The sequence below is a fragment of the Aythya ferina genome (assembly GCF_964211825.1).
Source record: "Aythya ferina genome assembly, chromosome: 8".
Taxonomy (NCBI): Eukaryota; Metazoa; Chordata; class Aves; order Anseriformes; family Anatidae; genus Aythya; species Aythya ferina.
Window position 1 is genome coordinate 17,272,072 of NC_140304.1, and position 23,014 is coordinate 17,295,085.

The 23,014-nt window shown below is 44.7% G+C and overlaps 2 protein-coding genes across 5 annotated transcripts in view; one reads left to right on the forward strand and one right to left on the reverse strand.

Moving 5' to 3' along the window:
* The window catches only part of LRRC8D (leucine rich repeat containing 8 VRAC subunit D), a 48,631-nt gene extending 26,723 nt beyond the window's left edge, over positions 1-21,908 (reverse strand). For 2 of the 4 annotated variants that reach the window (XM_084527007.1, XM_084527005.1), the window contains exons 1-2: positions 21,751-21,908; positions 11,689-11,828 (exon numbers count right to left, since the gene is read on the reverse strand). The gene's annotated coding sequence lies outside the window, so the exon portion shown is untranslated. Of the gene's footprint in view, positions 1-11,688; positions 11,829-17,545; positions 17,600-21,750 lie in introns of all 4 variants that reach the window. The other 2 variants (XM_084527006.1, XM_084527008.1) reach the window with 2 other exon arrangements.
* The window catches only part of LOC311440447 (uncharacterized protein), a 378,092-nt gene that overhangs the window by 261,196 nt on the left and 93,882 nt on the right, over positions 1-23,014 (forward strand). The window lies entirely within an intron of this gene.

Genomic DNA, 23,014 nt, shown 5'->3' on the forward strand with positions numbered 1-23,014 from the left:
ATCCAGGGAAACGGCTCTGGAGCTGAGCTGAACGCTGCACCAGCCTCAAACAGCAGCCAGAGCAGCCCGGGGCACCTTGCACCCAGAGCAGTCACACCGTTTGTTGCCTCTGAGGTTACAGAGCCCTGCAATTCCTCACTGTCCTCTTATCCACACCAACTCGACAAACTAGAGCGAATCCATTACGGCCCAGCACCCGCTAGCTTCCTTGGCTTACTTCACACGCTCGCAAACATCAGGCTATATAAATTCCAGGCCTCGCTTCTTCCTTCCACAATGCAAAAATTGCCCTGTCGCACACATCCTTCTCCCCTCCCACTTCTTGTCAAATTTCACTGCCCGTACTGCTGCCAGAGCAAGTTTTATCTTCGTGAAGCCAGGAAGTCATCCAGTTCTCCCCAGCACCCCTGAAAAGCAAACCGCTTTCTGTCCTCTGCTGCCCGGCGGCCGAACACCCACTCAGCCCGGCACGTGGCACTTACCAAGGAGGCTGTGTGAGAGGAAAACAAGCAGTCAAGGTCTAGTTTCACACACAAAATCGAGTATCCCTCTTTACAGCTAAGATTTCTTCATCTTCTTCACATTATCCACCTTCAATGTGTTTAACACAAATTAAAAAAAAAAAGCCATACCTTAAAAAAAGCCATATCATAACTTTCATATTTTGAGTCAAACCAACGAGTTTTATTACAAAGGCAAAACGATTCCTTCGACAAAAACGGAGTTTAACTCCAACAATATGCTTGCAGAGCAGTCCTGCACTCTCCTTTTCTGTTCTAAAAACCCTACTCATGGTAATTCTGTACCGAACATAATACACATTATGAAGAATTCACACGGCACTGCAACTAACTTAAACTTCTGACTAAGGTAAATTAAAGTTCATCGTTAAAGCAGGTGAAAGTGTATCTCAGTCTGCACAATGGAAGATTTAGACAACTCTTTACAGACTCAGGCCTTGAGAAGTGCAAGGTTCAGTTGCTGCACCCTGTGCATCTGACAAGATGCACGGTCATAAATACCAGCACCAGAAAGCTGTAGCTCCATGTCAGTGCCAAATATCTGATGGCCATCTCCTTTTTAGAGGAGCATGGTGAGAAGGCTATAGCCTAGACAGAACTGGGGACACTCCATTGAACTGGAAATGTGAAGCATTTCAGGTGAAAATTACAAATTATAGCGACAGCCCAAATTAAAAATATTACAAATTTTCATTTACCATTTACAGTTATAATAAAGTAAAAGTGAAAAAAGATCAGACTTATTTTTGTTTTGGTTTGTTTTTTTTTTTGTACATTGTTAGCAAACAAAAACCTTTGGCTATATTCACTATGCACAAAACACATCCAATATTCGATATCAAAAATGCCCAGCACGGGACATAGCATGGCTTTAATTAATAAGAAGACAAAACTCAGTTTATTACCTCTTCAAGGATCAGAGTCACACGATGTGCCTCATATCAAAGATTTGCCCGGGGCAGAAGCACTCAGAGCACATCAATTTACATCTTAAAGGATTTCAAAAGGATTCTGAAGCTGCTGCACCTTTCATGAATCGATTTTGATCAACCCCTTGTTTTAGGACCACTGCAGATGAAAAACTCAAGTAGAGATTATTTAAGCTAATTTATCTGAATTCAAAGGGCCAGTTTTGAGTCATCCTGTCAGGGTCACACTGCAGCCTGCTGAGTTCCCCAGTTTTACCACTAACCCAGCATAAATGCATAAAGGCACCATGGCACTTGGGTTTCCTGTTAGACCCCCAGCTCTAACACACACCTGTTGAAATGTAAGGCCTGGACTGACATGTGCTTGTTGTGGAAAAACAAATTAAATCATATGCAAGAGCACAAGAACACTGAAAAGGGGATTATGGCTATTCAGGAAGCACCTAGTACACCAGTGCAACACAAAAAGGTCAAGAAACAAGTATCATAAACCTTCATATTCACACCCAAAATAATGGGAATATTTGACTCCTTCAAGGTGCCACAATCTCATAAGGACACTTCAAATTAATTTGACATTTATATCTTTATTAATAATGTGAAAACAAAAGCATAGGGAAAGGAGCATTTGCAGTTTAAGCAAAGACATCAAAACAAGTATGTCCATAGCACTCAAATGCTAAACTACACGTGAGAATCTTTTGAGTGGTTGAAATCTGGGACACGGAGGAAAGGCCTTCTTGTTTTTAAATTAATTATTAATCAATCTTTTCATCCATCAAATCCCTGCAATGACTCATCCACTTTCTTTACCAAAGTCTAAACTGTTACGAGAAGATAGCAATTCCACTTGTGCATTACCCTCCTGAGTGCAATTCTTAACCCTGCATATGAGAAAGGATTTTAATAGGTTCATTCCTCCCTCCCACAAAAAGATTATGTTCTCATTGACCCGAAAAGAATATAACAGAAAAAAAAAAAAAAAACACAAACACAATAGAAGGAAAAACAATGTTTAGAATTTTTACATTAAGAGAAAGAAGATAAAGTCCACCTCAGTTATAAGAAAGCAAAACCAGCATTCTTCTGGTGATAGAAGTACTTGAAGCAATGAGAAAATTCACATCACCAGAAATCCTCAATAAAAAATGCCATTAAATAATCCAATGCTTTTACATTCATGCAGACAATTCGTACTGTCTGTAAAGGAATTTAGCTTCATGGAAAATGTAGCTTGAAAAGAGGTGCTTTATAAGCTTACAAAATTAATAACTTGATCCTACACCCCACATCCATCTAAACCTCTTTTCAGGGTCAGCAGCTTTATTTCATGAATTCAGCTGCAAGACTGGAGCTCAGCTGGAGATACCTACGTACAGAGCTTGCTCTTTTCCTGCACTAAAGTTATATCAGAACGTTACAACATGTTTGCATATCTCCCACACACGGAGGGTTTTTTTTGCCAGCAATAACATGACAATGGCATCAAGGCTGAGAAAACATACCAGACAGATATGAAATGAGAGGGTGGAGTTTGCTGCAGGAACACCCAGACTGAAGTCCAGCAGCTCTGGGGAAAGGTGCTGCCTTTCTACAGGCCTTCCTATCAGTCCCACTTTCCCATGTCAAATGTGAAACTCCTTCCAGGAAATGAAAATCTTCCTATAGTTTCTCCGCTCTTCACAGCCTCTTTTCTATCAAGGAAAGTGGTATCACTCCACCCTTTTTCCGTGAGAATGGTTTTCATTTTTCCCTTCCACTACATTCAGCCTCGTGGCCACAGTGGAGTAGGAAGGAAAAAAAATATTTCTTAATCTCTGCTGGGTGCTCTTCCCTACTCTCAAATATAGTTTCCCTGGGAATATTTCCACTGGCAACGCACACCACTGTCCTTAATCTCAATCATACAGAAGTAACGTGAAATTCACACACTTGTCAGTTTTACAGCCACACAAGTTCTGCAATAACATCACTTAGAACAATCAGACCTTCTTTTACCCTAGCAAAGCTATATAAAAAAAAATACAGGTAGCAGACCTGTTAGAAGAGTTTGATTTACACGTTTGTGCAGCTATTTTCAGAAAAGCTTTTGGTTTAAAAAAAAAAAAAAATGCTGACAGTGCTGCAGATTTTTGGCACCTTACCTCCTCCTAAACTGCCACCAAAAAAAAAAAAAAAAAAAAAATTGATCCAACTACAAAGAAGCAAAAAAATGTTACTATCAATCACAGGAAGGTACCTGATCTGCCACAAATAAAGTGTTACCAAGATGTGAGAATAAGTACTAAGTTTCAGTGATCTTGAAAGTCAACAGCGGAATCCAGTGGCATAATACAAGGTGCACTCCACACTAGAAATTATAACTTGAAGGCTCAAACTGTACAGAGCCTTGGCCTTCCCCTTATTCTTTCCAGCTGCCCATTTTTCCCAATCCCACCCCACCATAGTATCCCAGTAGAGCAGCTTGGAAAAATATACAAGCTGAACAAGTCGATTTATCTGAAACTCAAGATTAAGTCTCAATCGTTGTGTAGGAAAGAACTGAAAGCAGGCCCATAAAAGTAAGACAGCGTAACACTAGACTAAACACAATACACCCCTCCCAAACGATTAAAAATATTTTATTTACCATCCTGTTACACAATTACAGGGAAAGTGCCCTTGCAGCACAATTTGACAAAGGCACAACTAGAAAGCAATGAAATAACTAAACTTTACATTTGCTATTGTCAAATCAGGCTGAGCACAAGCAACGCATGCAGGACAACGCTCTATGCTAGACGAAGGTTTTCTGACACCAGCATGCTCAGGGAAGATCTAAATTGCAGTGGACTGGGGAATGGAAAAATGTAGAACCACATGAAAGAAAGGCAAACCCTGCTTACAAAACAGCAGTGAGTCAGCTCCTGAGGACTGGTCTATGACTGCTCTAAAAACAAGATGCACATTCCTGGTGTGATTTCCAGTTATACAGAATGAAAACAAGTCCATCCCCTACACACGCTTTTAATTTGGTAGGTGATATTTCAAAAAGGTATCAAGAAACATCAGTAGCATTGTTTAACCCATTCAAGTTTCAGGAAACATTTTCAACAAGCGCTGATCCACACAGCCTTTTAACCCCATGTGCATGAATCCACGTTCAATGCATCCAGTAAGCAGGAAACACTCATAGCCCTGGCTTCAGATCAATCAAAAACAACTTATCTCGGGGATACCTCCAACTGAAAAAGGTCATTGAGTTATTTTTAAGAGGCTCTCTTTCTAAAATGCCATGACCTCTTAGCCCGCCTAGTTCCGTCATCTTTGATCAGACCCTCCAGAAAGCCAAGAACATGCCCCAAGGCCTTTTGTGACAAGCTGTGAAACTCAGCCTGATATAATGCTGTAAGTAACATTACGTTACACGGCTACTCTGAGCATGTAGTTGGAGAGTCCAACCCTGTCCTCACTGAAAAAGCCAAGACAGCTTTCAAGTTTTCCTAACCCACCTCCCCTTCGATGAGTGCCCTTGGCTGCAAGCAGCTCTCCCATTGACCATGTTACAGCTCATTTTGTTGATGGGGACTTTCTGGTCTTTTGCTTTCTTGTTGCTGTCCTTGTTTTCGGATGTTATTAGAGACCAGGGCTTTTCTAAGTATATTGACTACTTCTGAAAAGTTAATATACACTCTAAGAATTACTGCAACACACGCAGAAAAACACAGGTCAGACAAGGCAGCTCTATCATCTTACTTTGCTGACATGCACTAAACCAAGGTGCTGGTCACTGAATACCATGTCAGCACACACCGCAAAGAAGCAACTCGTCCAACCCCTCCCGAAAGAACAGAAACCTTTAAACTGTCTCATTTCAGGGAAAGGATAAGAGGTTGTTTAAGGTGCTGTTTGTGCACACTGAATCCCTCTGCCAGGTGCTGCAGTTTATCATTACTAAACACTTACATTGCAGAAGTACTTAGAGGCCTGAAGTAGGTCAGGGCCTCAGCATGCAAGGCACAGAATATATACATAATACATGACAGCCCTTGCCTCATCATCTTTTTCTGTATCAAGTGTTTATCTCTTCCCACTAACAGCTATGTGAGCAACCCACACAAACAAGAGAAACTTGTGACTGAAAAAAAAAAAAAAAAAAAAAAAAAAAAACAAAAACCACCAACCACAAATTCCACCAACTACGTACATGTTATCCAACATACAAGAACTACAAGTGCTATTCAATGTGCACAGAAGCAATTCTCCTCCTCATTAGGATATTACATGTGAGGGTCTAGAGAACAAGTCTTATGAGGAACAGCTGAGGGAACTGGGGATGTTCAGCCCAGAGAAAAAGAGGCTCTACAATTACCTTAAAGGAGACTATAGCGAGATGAGGATTGGTCTCTTCTCCCAAGCACTAAGTGATAAGACAAGAGGAATTGGCTTTAAGTTGTGTCAGGGGAGGTTCAGGTCAGTTATTAGGAAAAATTTCTTCACTGAAAGGGTTGTGAAGTAGTGGAATGCGCTGCCCGGGAAGTGGTTGAATCACCATTCCTGGAGGTCTTCAAAGCATGTGTAGATGTAATGCTTAGTGACACTGTTTAGTAGTAGACTTGGCAGTGCTAGGTTAAAGGTTGGACCAGATGATCTTACAGATCTTTTCCAACCTAAATGAGTGTATGATTTAGCTAAATGTCAAACCAAAGCATGCTTGGAGCTTTTAGTTTGGCATAACTCGAGTAATTATAACAAAGACAGAAGTAGTTGAAATAAGCTTTGCTAAATACTTATGGATGGGAGCTCTAGTTCTCAGCTCCTCATCTCTCCCAATCTATGCATGCTGTTTTTGTGAAAGTCACAGTTCCTCTATTATTACTTTCAGACTGAACACTGGTTGAGACAGAAGTTGTATGAAACCAAGAAATACATAAGTATTAAAGTTACATGAGTTGTAGGGAGAAAAACTACAAACATAGTGCTAGAAACACATTTACGTATCTTAAATCAGTTGCATTAAAGAGAAATGAACATACCATAAATCTCAAACGATGCTTAACAAGATGATAGAGCTCTAGGCAGCCTGATTATTTCACCGAGCTGTCAGTCATTCCAGATTGTCTTGATCTAAATCCTCATACCAGGACAGCACAGCCCCAAGAGGTGGATCAATACATTACCCAGCTCTTTGCTCCATGCCGCTGCCCCTACCAATGCCTCTCTGTGGCACCACCCACCCACCTCTGCCACTCCAAATACTCACCCACATCCTAGAGCACTTCCCTGCAGCTGAAAAGCATGCAGGACCACAAGCTCCAGCTGCAAACTACAGGCAGACGCTGAGCTGCAGTCCTTCTGCAAGCAGCAATTTTTTTCTTATATATCTTTTTTTTTTTTTTTTTTTAACATTTCAAACACAACATCATTAATAATCACTAAGTTCCTTACATAATTTGAACTGACCAGAAAAATGGACTTTGTAGGCAGCTCAGATAAACATTTTACTTCAAAAGGTGGCAGATTCAGTTTAGCAGCAGAAAATTACTTTTTTTTTTCCCCACAGCTCTTGCAGAAGATAAGATTTAAGGGAATGGGAAAGAGATTGATGCCTTACTGATCAAATCAATTCTAATTATGCAGAGAAAACTTTTCTACAGCTTCCAATTACACTGAGCAAGAACTACTTCATGAAATGCAAAGTCAGATAAGTGAGAAGTTTGGGAACTCAACAACAAAGGCCAGGTTTGTAATATTCAATCACCAGAACAAGTAGAATGTTACAACTGCAAACAAACTCTAGCATTTGAAATAATAAACAAAACTAAGAAATGTATTATTCATTTAAATGTAAAAAATAAATCTAAAAGGATCTATAAAAAGCTGTGAACAGAGTGACACAATATTACAACTAAACCACAGCAACACTGAAATAATTGGGCAAAGAGCTGTTTGCTTTTCTGCTGCAAATCGCTCTCTCTCCCCTCATCTTTACCGTCTGAGATGCCAGACAATAATGTCACCAACTTCTTATAGTACGTCCTTTTCACCACCAAGAAGTGAAAGTACAACATTACTATACAAAATGTTAAGCAGATCTACATAAAATCAAGTCTTGGAAAGGAAAACTTCACCCTTCCATCCCAGTCCCTTCTACTGTCCTTAGCTGCTGGAAGCATTTCACTTCACTGCAAGATTAAATCAGGTCTGGATGAGGACAGGCATACCTTACTCCTGATGGCCAGCCTCACTACACCAATTTCAAGCTCTTGAAGCATGAAACCTCCAAGACAACAAACACACTGTGATGGTGCTGCCTTACTCAAGAAAGCATTGCCTACCTAAGACAAGGGACAAAGCTTGAGAGAGTGACAACAAGTTGAGGAGCTCCTTTCACCTATCCAAAAAGTACCTCCTGAGATTCCAGTGGAGAATTTAGAGAAGGATAAGCATTTCAAAACACCACCACATTGTGTCAAAACACATAGATAAAATTACTAAAGTCTACCGAATTTGCTTTCTATTTAGTCAAATATTGGTCTATGCAGATGAAAGCATTAAACATGACATTACTCCATTAAAGGCTTAAAGAACTGCTATGTTTTGACCTTTGTCACACACTCTATGCTACAGCAAGTTTGCTGACAAATATCCATACTCCACACCCTTTCCTCCCGGAGGTCCTGCAGTTGGTACTGCTGCCCGTGGCGGGGCCAGGTCCGGACTCACAGAAGAACCAGCCGGCCAGAAGCAGCTCAGCTTGCAGCAGTCTGGCCGTGGGGACTGGCCTTGGTTGTCACTGATGAACAAGCCTTTTGTCTATTCAAAGCAGCATCAAAGCTAAAAACAGTGGAAAAAACACCAAAGTAAGGTCATTTTCCAGTTTGTGTCTAATGCTAGCACTGAAAATTCTGCATGACAAATATAACTCTACCAGTGGGAAAGAAAAAAAAGATAACATAACATGGAAATAGCAGTCCTGGGGTGACGTACATGGAGGTCCTTCTTATTGCAAAGAAGCAGTTGAAATAAAATTTGTGCCGAAACCTATGAAAAAAATTTCTTCTGCTTTGAGACAACCTTGACAACAACACCGTTGCAGACAGAAGAGTTTACTGTTTTGGGGTGAATTTCAATTTCATTTACTCATAAATTAACTGAATTCTAATTACTTTTTCTGGTATTGAAATAAATGCATACACACGCTCATTTGGGAAAAACATTCCTCGCTCTCCAGGCCCCTCACCACATGCTGTACCCAGTTCCTCCGGTGAGGCAGTGCAGGACATGGGGCCAGCATGCCGTGCTTCCTCCACTGGCCGCAGCCCCCTCAGGCTCACCTTGCATTACGTTTATGTTCCAGCTGTCTCCAAAAGGGATCCACTGCTGGCTAAAGCTGAGCCAACGGGCAACACTGGCTGCACCTCTGAGACAGCATATTGAAGAAGGAAAAACCTGAGAAATAATGTTTTGTCTTACATCACCCAGATGCACAACATGCTGTGACACCTGTCAGCAGGACACAAGAAACCAAAAAAGAAAATACCCACGCAAATTTTTGCCTTCCTCAGGTCCCTTTCATTCTACTTCTAGAAGGTCAGCACTGACACTTGCTGCATGCACATGGTAAACAAATAGCTCATACAGACAAGCTGCTTTTAAAACTTACCAAAAGCACATCAGTGAAGTGTGATTCAAAATAAATGAGCTGTGTTTGAGGATATCAGTATTTCCCCTGGCACTTCGTGAGTTTGCAGCTGCAGAAATTCCTCTTAAAAAAATCAAAAGGGGTTTCTAGACATAAATTTGATATATATATTTATGCATTCACATTTCACCCCAGTTACCAGACCAGAACACTTACGCAGTAAAGCCCCTAGCCACACTTTAATGTGTTGCTGATTTAGCTGTATCAACCAAGAATCCCTCTCCTCTCTTGCCAGCAAAAATTTACTGTAGAAACCTTTTTAGTGGCTGCGAATTTTCTTCTGCCTGCACAAACTGTTCCTTTCATAGCACCTGGTTTAAACAGCACCAGCAGAAAAATCTCTCATTGCTGTAGGGGCACCTCAGGAGGAAGTGGTGAGACAGGGTAAAGAAAGCTTGCATGTGGGAGGGGTGAAGGAAAAGGAGAGCATTGCATCAGCACAGCTTACATCCACAGAAAAAGGGAGGAAGTGGTAACTGCCATCACACCAGGCTTGTGCCAGTAGAAAACTAAACTGCAAAGTCAAAATCCTACGGCAAGAAGTAACAGCAACAGAAGTCTGCACACAGGTCAGAATCACCTACTTTATTTTGACATGGTGTCCATTTGGATTTGGATTTCATTTTGGTTTCTATTTGGATTTTTGTCATACTTCATGTATAATGTGTAATCTTCCCAAATTAAGATAGCCCGAAAACATACTTGCAAGCTATATCCATTATGTCTAGTGGATACTAATCCTATTCCACACTTCCTCCAGCAGATGATTAAGTGTCAGTTCCGTTAACTGTTTCACTGCTAAGATAAATATTAACATTTCTTTGCTAAAACCTATCTCACAACTCTAAGTCACCTGTAAAAGCCTCTTATGAGCAAATCCATCCACATATTTCTCCATGCAGCAGTAAAGAATGCCTCATCTTCACTCTTCATAATGAGCAATGCAGCCTTATTCTGACTACATGAAAAGTACACAAAATTGAGTAGACAGCTACTGGTTAAGAAACAACAAAAAAGCTTTAGATGGGTTAAGCAGAGTCATAAAGACAGCCCTGTATGTGTTTCTATTCAAATATAAATCTGTGTTCCCCTCCCTCCTTTTTTTTTTTTTTAAAAAACCACGATCTGCTGCAGGTTATGCAGCCTGCCACATCACATCAATGCAGAAGCCAGTACGGCCTGGCTGCAAAATTCAGGTCAGCCTGTCTGTGGAGTACATGAGGTCTTGCACATAGCCATACATTTTCTAGTAATGCTTCAGTAATCCCTCTTCATCCTGCTATGTGGCTATTTCAACAGTCACTACTAGCTTTCCTCTAACTCCCTGACTAAGGACTCTCTGCAGGAGGGATGTTTGCAGGCAAATGAGCCACTACCTCTTCTTCCTGTGAAGCAGGAAGCCAGTTGTTGAATCAAATAAATGCTGATTTTTTTTTCCCCAGGGCAAAATAGTAAAGGCTATACTAGAAATGCATGCTAGAAAAAGACATCCCTTTTCCTAACTACAAAAGGAAAGATAAAATCAGATTGAGCTGGAAATTACCCCCAAATCATTAATATTTTTCATAATAGATCATCTAAACAAAAACCCACTTTTTTCCACCTGGGTCAATAAATAAAAGCATCAAAATGTGACTGGAATAAATTCAGACAACCTAAGGGACAGATGCTGATATTTCTGAAGACAAAGCATCATTCCAGGTGAAAAATATGTCTCCAAAGAGACTTCCCTCCAGAAGTAAATTGTGGGCTGCTGTCATCCCAAGCACTGTATGAACAAACATAGTGGTAAATTCTTAAGGATTTTTTAAGATGCACAGAAAATATGCACAAGTCTTTTCAGAACATGGTCCTCAGAGCAGGAGTTCCACATCAACTGAAAAGTACAGTTATGTAAGGAAAAAAAAACAAACCTAATACAATAAAGCAAAACCTTGAACTTCTCTGGCTGTCTTCATCTAAAATGAGCCTAACAACCAAAGATGTGCATACAAGAATAAATATCAGTTTCCAGGAACAGTTACAGGAATCTCAGCAAATAACACGGTTAGCAAGCTGACGGTTGGTTTTGTCCTACAATTCACCAGTCTGCTACCTTTCTGTACTATATAACATGCTTCTTGAAAAGCTGGCATTTAAGACTCCAAATAAGAACAAAGAAAAATATCTGTCCTTTAAGACATCAAATTGCTATTCAACACTCAAACACTAATTAAGAGTATTCTTAGCCAATTTTTTCCAATCCACGTGGAGCCTAGGTACTTGCAAGCACTGAGCTGTATCAGAACTCAATGTCTAAATCAAATACCCCCAAAAACACAAGAGCTGCATGCATTTACGTTCACCTCATGTCTAGTACAGAACAGTAGCTTACACCACGTACCCACGCTGGGCACACAAGGGATGGAGATATCATTCCCAGACCACAGGCGCATCATGCATGCACACAACGCTTCTTAAGAAACAGTTCTATTTTTATTTTTCTAAATCAACAGTCATTCACAATTCCACGTTACTCAGCACCAGAGGACTTGTCCTGCTCCTGGCTCAGTACCTGATCAGGCTGTGCTTCTCCTCCTTCCTCCTCTGGCTGCAGCTGAGCTGAGCTCTGGCTCCAGGAGGCTCCGGTGATGAGAACACCAAGCCAGGTGCTGGTGGTCACTGTCTCATTTTGGTAAGTGCCTCGGACGCTTCCTGTGTAAAAACAAACTGCTGTGAATCAAACCAGCCAAGTGAAGTATTGGTACTTGTGGGGGTGTCAGAGAAGCGCCGCTCTGCGACACGGAAGCAGAGTTAGTCATCCTCTTACCACCAGCGCCTGGTCTCTGGGGGAAGGCTGAGCACACCCTTATTTTAATAATTTCAGAAACACTCTAAACGAGTTGTCTTAAAGAGCCAAGATCCCTCGAACTAGCAACTTGCCATTTCCCCCATATTTTATTAAACACGAGCTCCCCCACCACACTCAACCGAGCGCACCGCTATTTCCACACTGCCACCCCCCCAATGCTGTAGGAGCCAGTCCAGACCAGCTACACGCTGATCCCACCCAGACTGCTGCCTTACAGCCGCGTGCTGGACAAGCAACCCGCAGGCTGCCTGGAAACCTCACGCCCGTATCCCTGGGACAATAACATGGAGAAGAAACGGGGCTCTCCCCCAGCTGCAGTCCTGCACGCCTCCCCTCGCCTCCAGCCACCCAGGCAGTGCTCAGCCTGCAGACGGAAAGCAGCGGCTCAGCAAAGCCAAGAGCCACGTGCCGACAGGTTGCTCATGAGTATTTATTTTAGTTTGCTGCTTGTGAAGTATGCCTCGTTACAAATCAAGTATTTCACAGTAATTGCCTCCAATCAACAAACAGGGCGAGCCACTGGGCGCACCGATGCCACTGCAGAGCCCAAACCCTGTCATGGCCGCGGCTCTCCCGCTGCCCCCAGCGGGACCTGCCACCACGCGCCTGCCACCTCCACAGCGGGGAGACCGGGGCCAGCAGATGGGGAAGGCGCTGCTGAACACGCAAACAAGAAGTGCATCTTAAAGTAAAGGGGTTTTCCTTTTTCCTCCTTAAGAAGGGTCAGGGGATTGCAAAGCAGTGGTCAAGAGGTCTCTTAGGAGCGCTCAATCACTTCACAGGCCGCAGCACTGAAATCTGAGGCTTCAGAGCCTGCTTGCAGTCTTTAAATGCATGGGGAGGAAAAAAAGCCCTGACTGGGTACTTTACAAAGGTCTGCTGTGAGCAGGTTTCAGGAGAGACCTTTGGAGCGTACTTGATCCCTGACAGAAAATGCTCCGATAGCCGCAGGGCCATTCACCTTGGCTGTTTCCATAACCTCCCCTTGCGAGGTCAGAGAACCACACAAGGGCTGGGGCAGGGTTTGCCGTGCCTCAGCCCCTCCCTTGCAGCCATCCCAAAGTCAACAGCCAGCATTTGAGAACAGAAGGCAAAGGCAGCTAACGCTGCCAAAGCAAGAGGAATGATTTTTTTTTTTTTTTTTTTTGAAAATGCATCAGCCTTTAAGGAGAGGTGTCCAGAGAGGCCAAACACCACCACCACACTGGTGAGGCGTGGAAGGAAAGGACATATTGTCTTCAAAGGCACTATCTCAGTCTGAAAGCCTGCTGAGGTCCACCACCACTCTCCCCTTGCCAGGGCAGACCAAGCACAGGAACTAGAACATACCTGGAGGAGAGGCTGAGGGAAACAAATGACAAATAAAGCACTCAAGAATCCAATTTTGGTTAAAAAATAATAATATTAAAGTAGAGATTCTTGTATAAACCATATCAGTGTGTAAGGAAATGTCTGTGCTGAGACAACGCCAGCAAAGGAATTTTCCCTGCAGTCCTTGCACAGAAATTCCTCTGGATTCTGTTCCAAGCCCCGTTTGAAGAATTCTTCCAAGTGGCTTCCCCCTCTCATTTTTGAGGTGACAGCTTCAATTTACCAAAACAAAGCAACGTCCTATTTACAGGAACATCTGCTCCAATACAAGATTATACACCCACTCTTCTACAGCACGAGCACGTGGGATAGCTGGTGTGAAGGAGGTTAAACAGGGAGCACTCGTACCATTTCTATAACCTCGTCTCTCCTCCAGCTCTTGTTCCCCCTAGTCTTTTGCTGTGCTTTCAGGCTGCTCAGCACAGGGAAAGCCTTACACCCTACATACACTGGGGTGATGGCATCAGGCCAGGCACTTGGCACATCTGGCAAAACACATGCAACCTCCAAACGCCACATCCTGTATGCCGTAGCCTACGTGTGGCTGCCTTCGTCGGTGCAGTCACTCAATCAAACATTTTTTCCACTACTAAAAATACTATTTCTGCTGCAATTAGCATGGAAACAATCATTGCTAACAGAATGAAATAAAGAAATCAGATGACATTTGCAAAGCAAATTATTGTGAGTTCTGTAAAAAGAGGAGAATGCAGAGAAATCCCAGTATTTTGCAGAAGAAGCAGAGATCTTCGGGGGAGGGGGGAGAACTCAGTTAATAAATTAACTATAAATGAAGCAGTTTCACTCATAAAGAGGCTTAGTTTCAGCACAACCAAGTAATTCTCAGTTCCACACACATACATTTCCAAGAGCGCAACCAGCCGCCGACATTTGACAATCGCTTTGGTTAAAATGCCATCTTCCTCCCTTGCTGCTGCATGAGAAAGACAAACAACAACCCACCACAGAAGAAAAATGTCATGCTACCAAGAGAGAAGAAAACCCCCAAGCCAGCACGGAAACCTACTACAGAAGTATTGTCAAAAGCAGCATGCGACCTAACCAGATAAATACCAGATTTTGCTGCTATCTCCGAGCAAGGTTTCACAATCGGCTCCAGCTGACTGGAGGCCACCCGGGAGCTTCAAAGGCCCCAGCCCTGTCCCCAGCTGCATGGGAGAAGTGGGCAGGAGGGCAGAGTGGGTCTGCTCCAGCCAGGCCTGGAACCGCCTTGCCTCTGGAAAACGCCTTAGGCACTGCTCCCGCTTCACGGAGCCCCGGGGTCCCGACAGGGCTCCCTACAGGCAGGGCGTCCTGGTGCTGCCGGCAACCCGCTCTTTGACCCACAGGCAGCAAGAGCAGAAGCTGCTATTATATTCTTTACCAGACAGCAAGCCAAATTCAGGATCTCACGAGCTCAGGCAGTGAGCAGGTAAACCATCAGAGGCTGAAGAAGCCCCCGATGGAGGGGTGACAGTGGCAGCTACTACCCGCAGAGGAGGGAGCGGAGAAGCAGCACTACGGCCTCGCCCACGTGGACAGCTCTGCAGGTGCAAGGCCAGGCTCTTCCCAGTCCAGCCTGGAAGCCTTGAGGAGCCAGTTAAATTTGCTGTAACAGATGTCTAGAACTACACATTGGTCTGTATCACTTCAGAAGGTGCTTCTAAACTGGTTTTCACCCAGGAGAAGCTGGCCATGGGGACAAGGATTGTGCATGCCCTGCATCTGGAGAGAGACCACCCTCATCACGCCAGCCGATGCACACACTTCCTGGGCACAGAACAGCACATGTCATCTAGTACATTCAGATCTTATTTTATATTTACTCATACTTTTCTCAACAACCCTGTTACCTCCTTGCCTTTGCCATGCTGTTACTATTTTTTTTTTTTTTGTATTTTTGCATGCCTCTTTAGCGGTTCTATTTCATGGCTTCACTGTATGCATTACCATTTTTGTTCTTCTGCAAGATTTGCTCAGCAATTTCTTTAAACTGACTGATGCTAATAAGGACCCTCATAACTTTACCTTTCAATCTAGGTACATCTTAAATCAAATTACACTAAAAACAAACAAATATCAATTCTAACAATGAATTTTAACCGCTGGAAATAGAGTCTTGTCCAAATCGCTTCATTTCTCGTGTGTTTTTTTTTCATCAGTACATTTCTTCCTCATTCTCAGTTTACTCTCGTTTCCAAGAGCTGCTCTTCTTCCATTATTCGTATTAGACACCCTCCTGCCTGCTTCCCCACTGGGGCACTCGCCCTGAGCACGCTTGGCTCTGCAGCACAAGGAGCCCTGTGTCTCCACATTCCTCTGCTTCCTTGTTCCAAGGGCCAATGGTTTGTTGTCAGAGGGATAGGAAAGGTGGGAAGCAAAACTATCAACTGCCTTCCCTTTCCCTCTACTAACAATGCCAATGAGGTAAAACAGTGAAGAAATTTAGTACGGATTATAAAACAGCAAACATTACTTAAAAAAAAGAGTCATATGCATAAAAAAACTTCATGTCCCTTTTGTCAGTTCTTCTCGGCTGAGGCAGTTTAGGCTTTATTTCTTAATTTAATTAGACAGAAAGCAAGCACATGAAAGTTTTTGGATGACAGCCACTGAGAGAAACTCTGTATGTAGATTTGTGAGTCTGTATTTTTAAACGCCAGTCAGATTAAGTGTGAAGTCTGGTTCCTCTGTGCACCTTTGATGAGGGCAATTGCTAATACATGTGGAAAGGGTCGGTAACCGTATCGGAGCTGGGGAACAGAGCAGGACAACACGCTACCTTTCACACTTCTTATTCAAGTTTTCATGCAATGACCGCCAGATTCTCGTTCCCATCCTCCCTTTCCATGATCTGTACACAAAGCACCATGTACAGATATGCAGGATGGACTTTTTGAAATTGTTCACTGACATTTGCATTGGTTTAGTGCACGAATTTCTACTGAACAATCAGAACGACACAATCCTGAGAACGTGTTCCTCTGTGAAGACTGCAAAGGCGACAAAATGTCTATTACATAATACTTCTGTATAAAATATTAATATTCACAGAGGGAGCTTTTGAACTGAAAGGTTATTTTCTATGATTAGCAAGTCACTGTTGTATAAGCCTGTTTTTTTTTTTAAAAAAAAATCACTGTATTCGAGACAGACAACCCATACTTTCTGTTAACAAAAGACAAAATCAACTTTGTAGGTACACATATCAAGGTACACAAAAGATCTCCTTGGTGTTACCAGCCTGTCTTAACCTTAAGTACTGCAAGGTTACAGAACCACCTCTGTCCCTAGCACACAGCTCCCGCAGCCCGCACCACGGTTATTCTGGTTTTCTTCATACGAGATCTCACACCAACTAGAAGAGTAAAAGTTCCCTTTCTTTCCTATCCTGTGATGGCTGAGGAACAGACAGATTATTCAGTCACCATATTTATATACATACCACATGCATTTGTTTTCTCCTTACAGCTATAATCGGAAGATGGGAAAAATCACTGCAGCAAGAATGAAGTTTGTCAAATGAAGCCCACCCAGAAAAAAAAAAACACACTGCTTTTAGCAGGCATGTTGGTATCTGTGGCATCAGCCAGGCTTGAAAAACACCAAAGGTGTGGCAGTCCTGTCTTCTGCAGAACCCAAGGGCAATCAAGAACATCTTTTATAGAGAAACTTATCTCAGTGCTAACTTGTTAAGAATGAAGTCCAAGGGAAAAAAAAAAAAAAAAGCATCTTGGCTGGGGCTTTGCAGCCATTTGGTTGCATGGGGGTGGGTAGGAGCCTGCCCTGCTGCTTCGTTGGAAAGGCTATGAAGAGCTTCCACATCTGTGCTTTTTCCTTTCTGTGTCTATCTCCACTGAATAGAATAGGGGAGGGGTCCAGCAGATGCTCAGGGACACAGTCTGCTGCAGGTCTCCTCATACTTGCCAGCTCAATGGGAGTTGTAGGTAAGACACGTAACACAGCATTCAGGCAGCCCCCAACCTTAACCTCAACACGGGAAAATCAGGAGACACAACCCAGGCAGAAAAATCCTGAGCAAGTGAGGAGAGAGGGATTTATATTAAGACTGTTTAGAACCCTGGTCTGGGAAGTGTGCAGCTTTTTCAAATTTAAATACTAGGCAATCAGTTTGAAGAGATATGACAATAACAGAAAGAAGTAACACTTCATTAGCTGTTATACCTACCCCCTGCATCTGGGAAATCTTCCACTGCAGCTTCCTGGCCTTCAAGCAAGACCTCTGTAAGGCAGAACAGCCAAGATGCACAACTTTTAACAGAGAGACCACATAGGGAAAGTGTTCGTTCTTAACACTATGAAGGAGCAAGATAGGTCACAAGAACTGGACCATTTCCTCTGCTGATCACACAACACAAAATGCAAGACCATGGGGAATAAAGGTGACTGCTATCCTCACTCACTGCTAGATGCCATACGCTCTCAGCCTGGTTATTTTTTCTGCTTCTTCATCAGAGCTACATTCACCAAAAAAAGAGGTCTCAAAAGAGAAAAACATCTGAGCAACAGATAACTTTTCTCCTTCCCTAAGGTCACTGTAACGTGATTGTTTCTGAAATCCTGAGCATCATGACTATTCCAGCCTTAGAGCAAACCACTTCTGAGGAAAGTGGCTCGAGTAGAAAGAAGGAAAACTGTAGGTAGCAACAGTTCTGAGACTACATGAACAACAGGTTTTCACAGCCTAGATTGTACACGAAAAGGAGGAAGAAAAGGGGAGGTACTTCTTTTAGAGAAGTGCCAAAAAACAGGTCCTTGGTGCAGCCGTGCCCTCTTCCCATACCACTGCTTTCCTCCAAGTGTGAGCAAAAGAAGCGTTCTGCTGGCTGAGTCCAAGCAAACAAGCTTCCTTCTTGAAAGGATGTTTCCCTCACCACTTGGGGAGCTGCTACACGAGGGCATTTGAGTTGTCTTCCTTATCTGCTTCCTGGAGGGGGCCAGCAACCCACTGTTCCAAGACTGGAAGAGCACAGTTGAAAAGAATACAAAAATAACTGAAAAGAACCTTGATTCTTTTAATTAAAGAAAGTTGTGTCGACAGAAAGATAGAAGCAGTGTCAGTTAAAATTAATGATGTGGAAATTAGTATTACTGATGGTATTAGAAAGCGCCAACTTGACTCGTGACGCACTTTGCTTTTTAACATGCCAAACCCCAAGATGATTCTCAACAAGTCAAACACTAGAAATGCTGGCTTTGTTCTTTCCTAAATTTGTTTGGAATATCTGAGGGGAAAAATTATTTGGCAAGCAATCAGTACCTATTCTTTGTTATATGGTTAAAAGAAAATTGCACTCAATTTGCTTAGACCAAAAGATTGTGAGCCAAACCCGTCCCTAATGCAGGCAAGTCAAACTTGGAAAAAACTTGGCTCAAAGTGTTCTCGAGGTATGAGGTGTGGAACTGCTTTAAAACAATACCTACCGTTGGCTTTTTTTGGAAGCTGCTAGAAAACTGTATTTCACAAACATCCTCCTCTGTATTTCAGCCCTTTTCTGGCAAATACTTACAGGTACAGGCCCACAGCAGCTCAACATCACAGCCAAGAATAAATACTTGCAAAATCAAGCACCACTGCTGTGGCCCCAGAGAGCCTTTTGCATGCATGCATGCTCATGAGACCATACACGTGCAGATAATTAGTCATATGCACAAGTCTTTGCATGGTGAAGTCCACAGACTTTTCACTGCTTGTTAGAAAAAAAACGTTTAAGATGTCAGTTATGCAAAAGCACAGACAACTCTTTATCTAAATGCAAAGCTTCTGGGGAAAACTATTTCCATTTTTCTTAATATATCAATAGCATTATTATTATTTTTTTGCTAGGTTATAATCTCTCCACAGCCAAGAGACAAAAAAAAAAAAAAAAAGGAGAACTAGTGCAGTCTAGTTCTGATGCTGACAAAAAAAAAGGAGAAATTTAAACAGCAGGAGCTTAACATGCTTTATTCTTTTTACATTATATAGTAACATTTGAACATCAGGTAAATACCGCTAGTTATGTTTTATGAATATTTAGGAATCCACAGTATTTTTATGAATTCACTGGAAGATACAGATTGTTCTTTTGAACAGAAGAGAAAAACCTTTCAAGTTCACTGCTTGGCAAAAGCAGCGCTAACTATGTGGAACTCCTTTCTGTCTGCCTCTAGTTGAGAAAATAGCTTACTGGCTTCCCCCGTGACACCATTTGTGACTCAAGCTACTTTTCAGCAAAACAGCCATCACCAGCCCCACTGATAAAAAGGTTTAAGCCTCAGGACACTAATTAACCCTTCGTGATCAGCCAGTTTCCACACATTAGTCAGTTTCCCCACCAAGCCCTCTGCTATCAGAGGTGCAGGAGGAAGCCGAGGCACCGACTCAGCACTCTGCCTCCGGAGGTCCCAGAGAAGCCGTCAGCGAGTGACAGGAGGAACTGGCAGCATGCAGGGCAAAAAGCCTCAGCCAGCAACACAGGACCCAATTCAAAATCCATTGACAGCCACTGGCTTCGAACAGGACCTCGACACACTGCACGAAGGAACGAGAAGAGCTGGGGAAGCAAGAACTGGCTTTGAGGCAGGAAGGCTCAGCGCAGTCACTTCTCATAGAGCTGCAGCAAGCCACAGCACACGTGGTCACAAGTGCTTCTGACCACAGGAACGCGTGTACCATTTTCTCCTGTGGCATTTATTTTCCACCCATCCTGTCACTAGCAGGACCTATTGCAACGTATCTCCAACAGCATTTGCTTTTTCCTCACCCTCTGGGCGTGCTGTCAGAAAAGATGCCCACGCACAGGACGTACAGCCGTGGTATCTCCACGGCACTCCCTGCCTGCTGGTACAGGAGAGAGGGAGGCTTTTCTGAGGTGACAGAAGGCAGGGCTGAGAAAGAGCTGGAAGTCGGGAACTGCCTTTCACACATTCAGGTGCATTAGTGCAACGCACGCTTGTTAATCTTCACAGCAAGCACTTAAGTGCTGTCACCCTCCTTGCAGGGCTATCGCACCGGTTTGCTCCCATTACTAATTACCTCCCGTGACAGCAGCTCACAGACTTCCTCAGCTGCTGGTGCTGCTGCTCCAGAATGCCTTCCCCAGGTCTGAACACGCCGCACGGGTTGCCTGCCATCCCCCCGGAGGTGCCAGGACCGGTGCGGGTATCTACTGAGCACATCTGCATCTCACAGCGCTAATTGCTGCTTGCTGCAGCTCCCTTCTCCGCCTTACCTCATCCAGACTTTGTAAACTTTGGATCTTTACCACAGTAACCTCACTTGCAAATAAACGAGGAATGTTTAAATTGATACCGCTATTGTGTGCGAGAACCCGGCGGCAGCAGACATGACAGACAAGTGGTTTTCACACTAAGCAAGATACAGGCAAGGCACCAACTGAGTTTACTAGAAAGGCAGCGCTTCCTCAGAAGCATGGGAGAAAATGGTGTACGGCACAGAAAATATAACCAGAGGAGCATATTCCTGGGTCAAGACCTCATAAATCAGTTTCAACTAACAACACGAGGTTTACAGGGGATTTATAAATCACAAAAACCGAACACGATCCTGGCCTCGGAGCAAGGCTGGCTGAATTAATTTAAGATGGCAATCAAGGGCAAATAACATAACACCAACCATCTACACCACCAGTCCTTGCTCCAAAGCCGAGGAGACGTGAAGAGAGGTGTTTTTCCTTGCTTTCTCCGGGGGAAGAGGAGGAGGGAGGCAGAAAGGGACTTACCTACCCGCCTGGGATGAGGGTGCTTTGCGGCAGCCCCGCTCTGCGGGACCGAAATGCCATCGCCGCTCCTGCCCACCGCCCGCATCCTAACGCCCCCTCCCCATGCGGGGGGCACAGCCATCCCCCACCTTCGGTCTGCGAGGCAGGGAAGCCGGTCCTTCCCCACCACCGCGGGCAGACACGTTGAAGAAAATAAATAAATAAACACTGCTTTTTTTTTTTTTTTTTTTTTTTTAAGCCGACACCGCCGCCGAGCAGCCGGCACGACGGGGCTGGGGGGGGGCTCCCCGCGGCGGCTCGGGCCCGGCAGCGCCCGGCGTTCAGCACCACCATTACAGGAAGTCCCGCCGAGCCCCGCCGCCCCGCACGCCGGGCTGCTCACCGCCGCCGCCCTCCATTTTCCAGCCCCAGCAACCTGCCGCGCGGCCCCTGCGCGCCGGGGGCCGGCCCCCGCCAGGCGAAACCGGGAGACGGGGGGCGAGCGCCGGGGGGCGGCTGCGCCCCCGGGACTCGGCAGCGCCTGGGGTGGGCTGCCCGCAGGACCGAGGGAAGGAGGGGAGCCGGGCAGCGCAGCGACAGGGGCGGCGAGGGGCTGCCCGTGCCGGCTCCCCCCCCCCGGGGCAGGGGCGCGCCGAGGGGCCACACGCACCTTCCTTCTCCGCGGTCGCTCACTCCCGCGGCGCTGCCATGCGGCGAGGGGGGCGGCCGGGCCGAGCCGGGCCGGGCCGGGCCGGGCGGAGCTCGGCTCCTAGCGGCGCCCTGCAGCGCGCTCTCCGCATGCGGCGCGCACCCGCATGGCTCGGCGGCACGGACGGCACCGGCAGCCGGCGGGGGCCGGTCCCGCATCCCGGAGCACCGCCCGCCGCCCGGCAGCGGCCAATGGCCCCCGCGGCGCCGCGCATGTGAGGGCCGGCCCCGCCCGCGCCGCCCGGCCCCTGCCCTCAGGTGCCGGCGGGGAGCCGGGCCCGGCCGAGCGGGCGCTGAGGTGTTCCCTGTCCCCCCGTGGCGGCCGCAAGCCCGCGCTTTCATTGCTGAGGCGCTCTGTGAAAGTAAAATTAAATAAAATTAAACGGGTGCTTCTCTGGGATCCGACCGGCCGGGTGGCGGGGGTGCGCCACGCACGGCGCCGCCACACACGGAAACCAGCGCCTGAGGGGGAGCTGGCACCAAACCAGGCTCGCCCCAAAACCTCCTTACCCTCCTTCCTACCCTCCTTGCACTGCAGGGGCACCCCTCTTCCGAACTCTTCGCTGGGTGCTGACAACTGACCAGAACTGCCTGTAGATAAATACTTCAACTAGAACTGGATGTGACTTCTTCCTTTTGAAATTGTTGCACTTGATCAAAAGTAGAATTTAAAAGCAGAAAAAAAAAAAAAAAAAAAAAGCTTATGCCAAATTTTCCTTCTTCCTCCATGACTTGTAGGTACTGGAGGGGAAGAGAAACAATCACTAGATGCTTGTTTGGAATAGCTTTCTGTCCCTTCAAAGACTGAGAATCTCCACGTTTTTAGCTGCGTTTTTAATCAGACCTTCTCCTCTAACTGACGGCAAGATGTATTGAAGATCACAAATGAAAGCACTTCTTAGCAGCACTTAGTTTCCCAGACCAGAAAATCAGGGCAGCTTGTCCTGCTCCCAGCTGCTCAGCACTATTTTCATACCAACATTTTCATCTGGCAGAGAATTTCAGCAGAGTTCAGATTTAGTCTAATGAGTTGTCATTTATTTTAAGCTTTGATTTTCAATACCTTCATCTGGGCTTTTAGTTATTTTCTTCTCTGAGATCATCAACACTTGCATTATTTTTGGCCAGCGTTTTAGACCTTGCTGTTTCCTCAGTAGGGCGAACTTGTTATCTATCTATCCATCTATTTATTTTTGCTCTGACCCAGTGCCCAGGCCACATAGGGT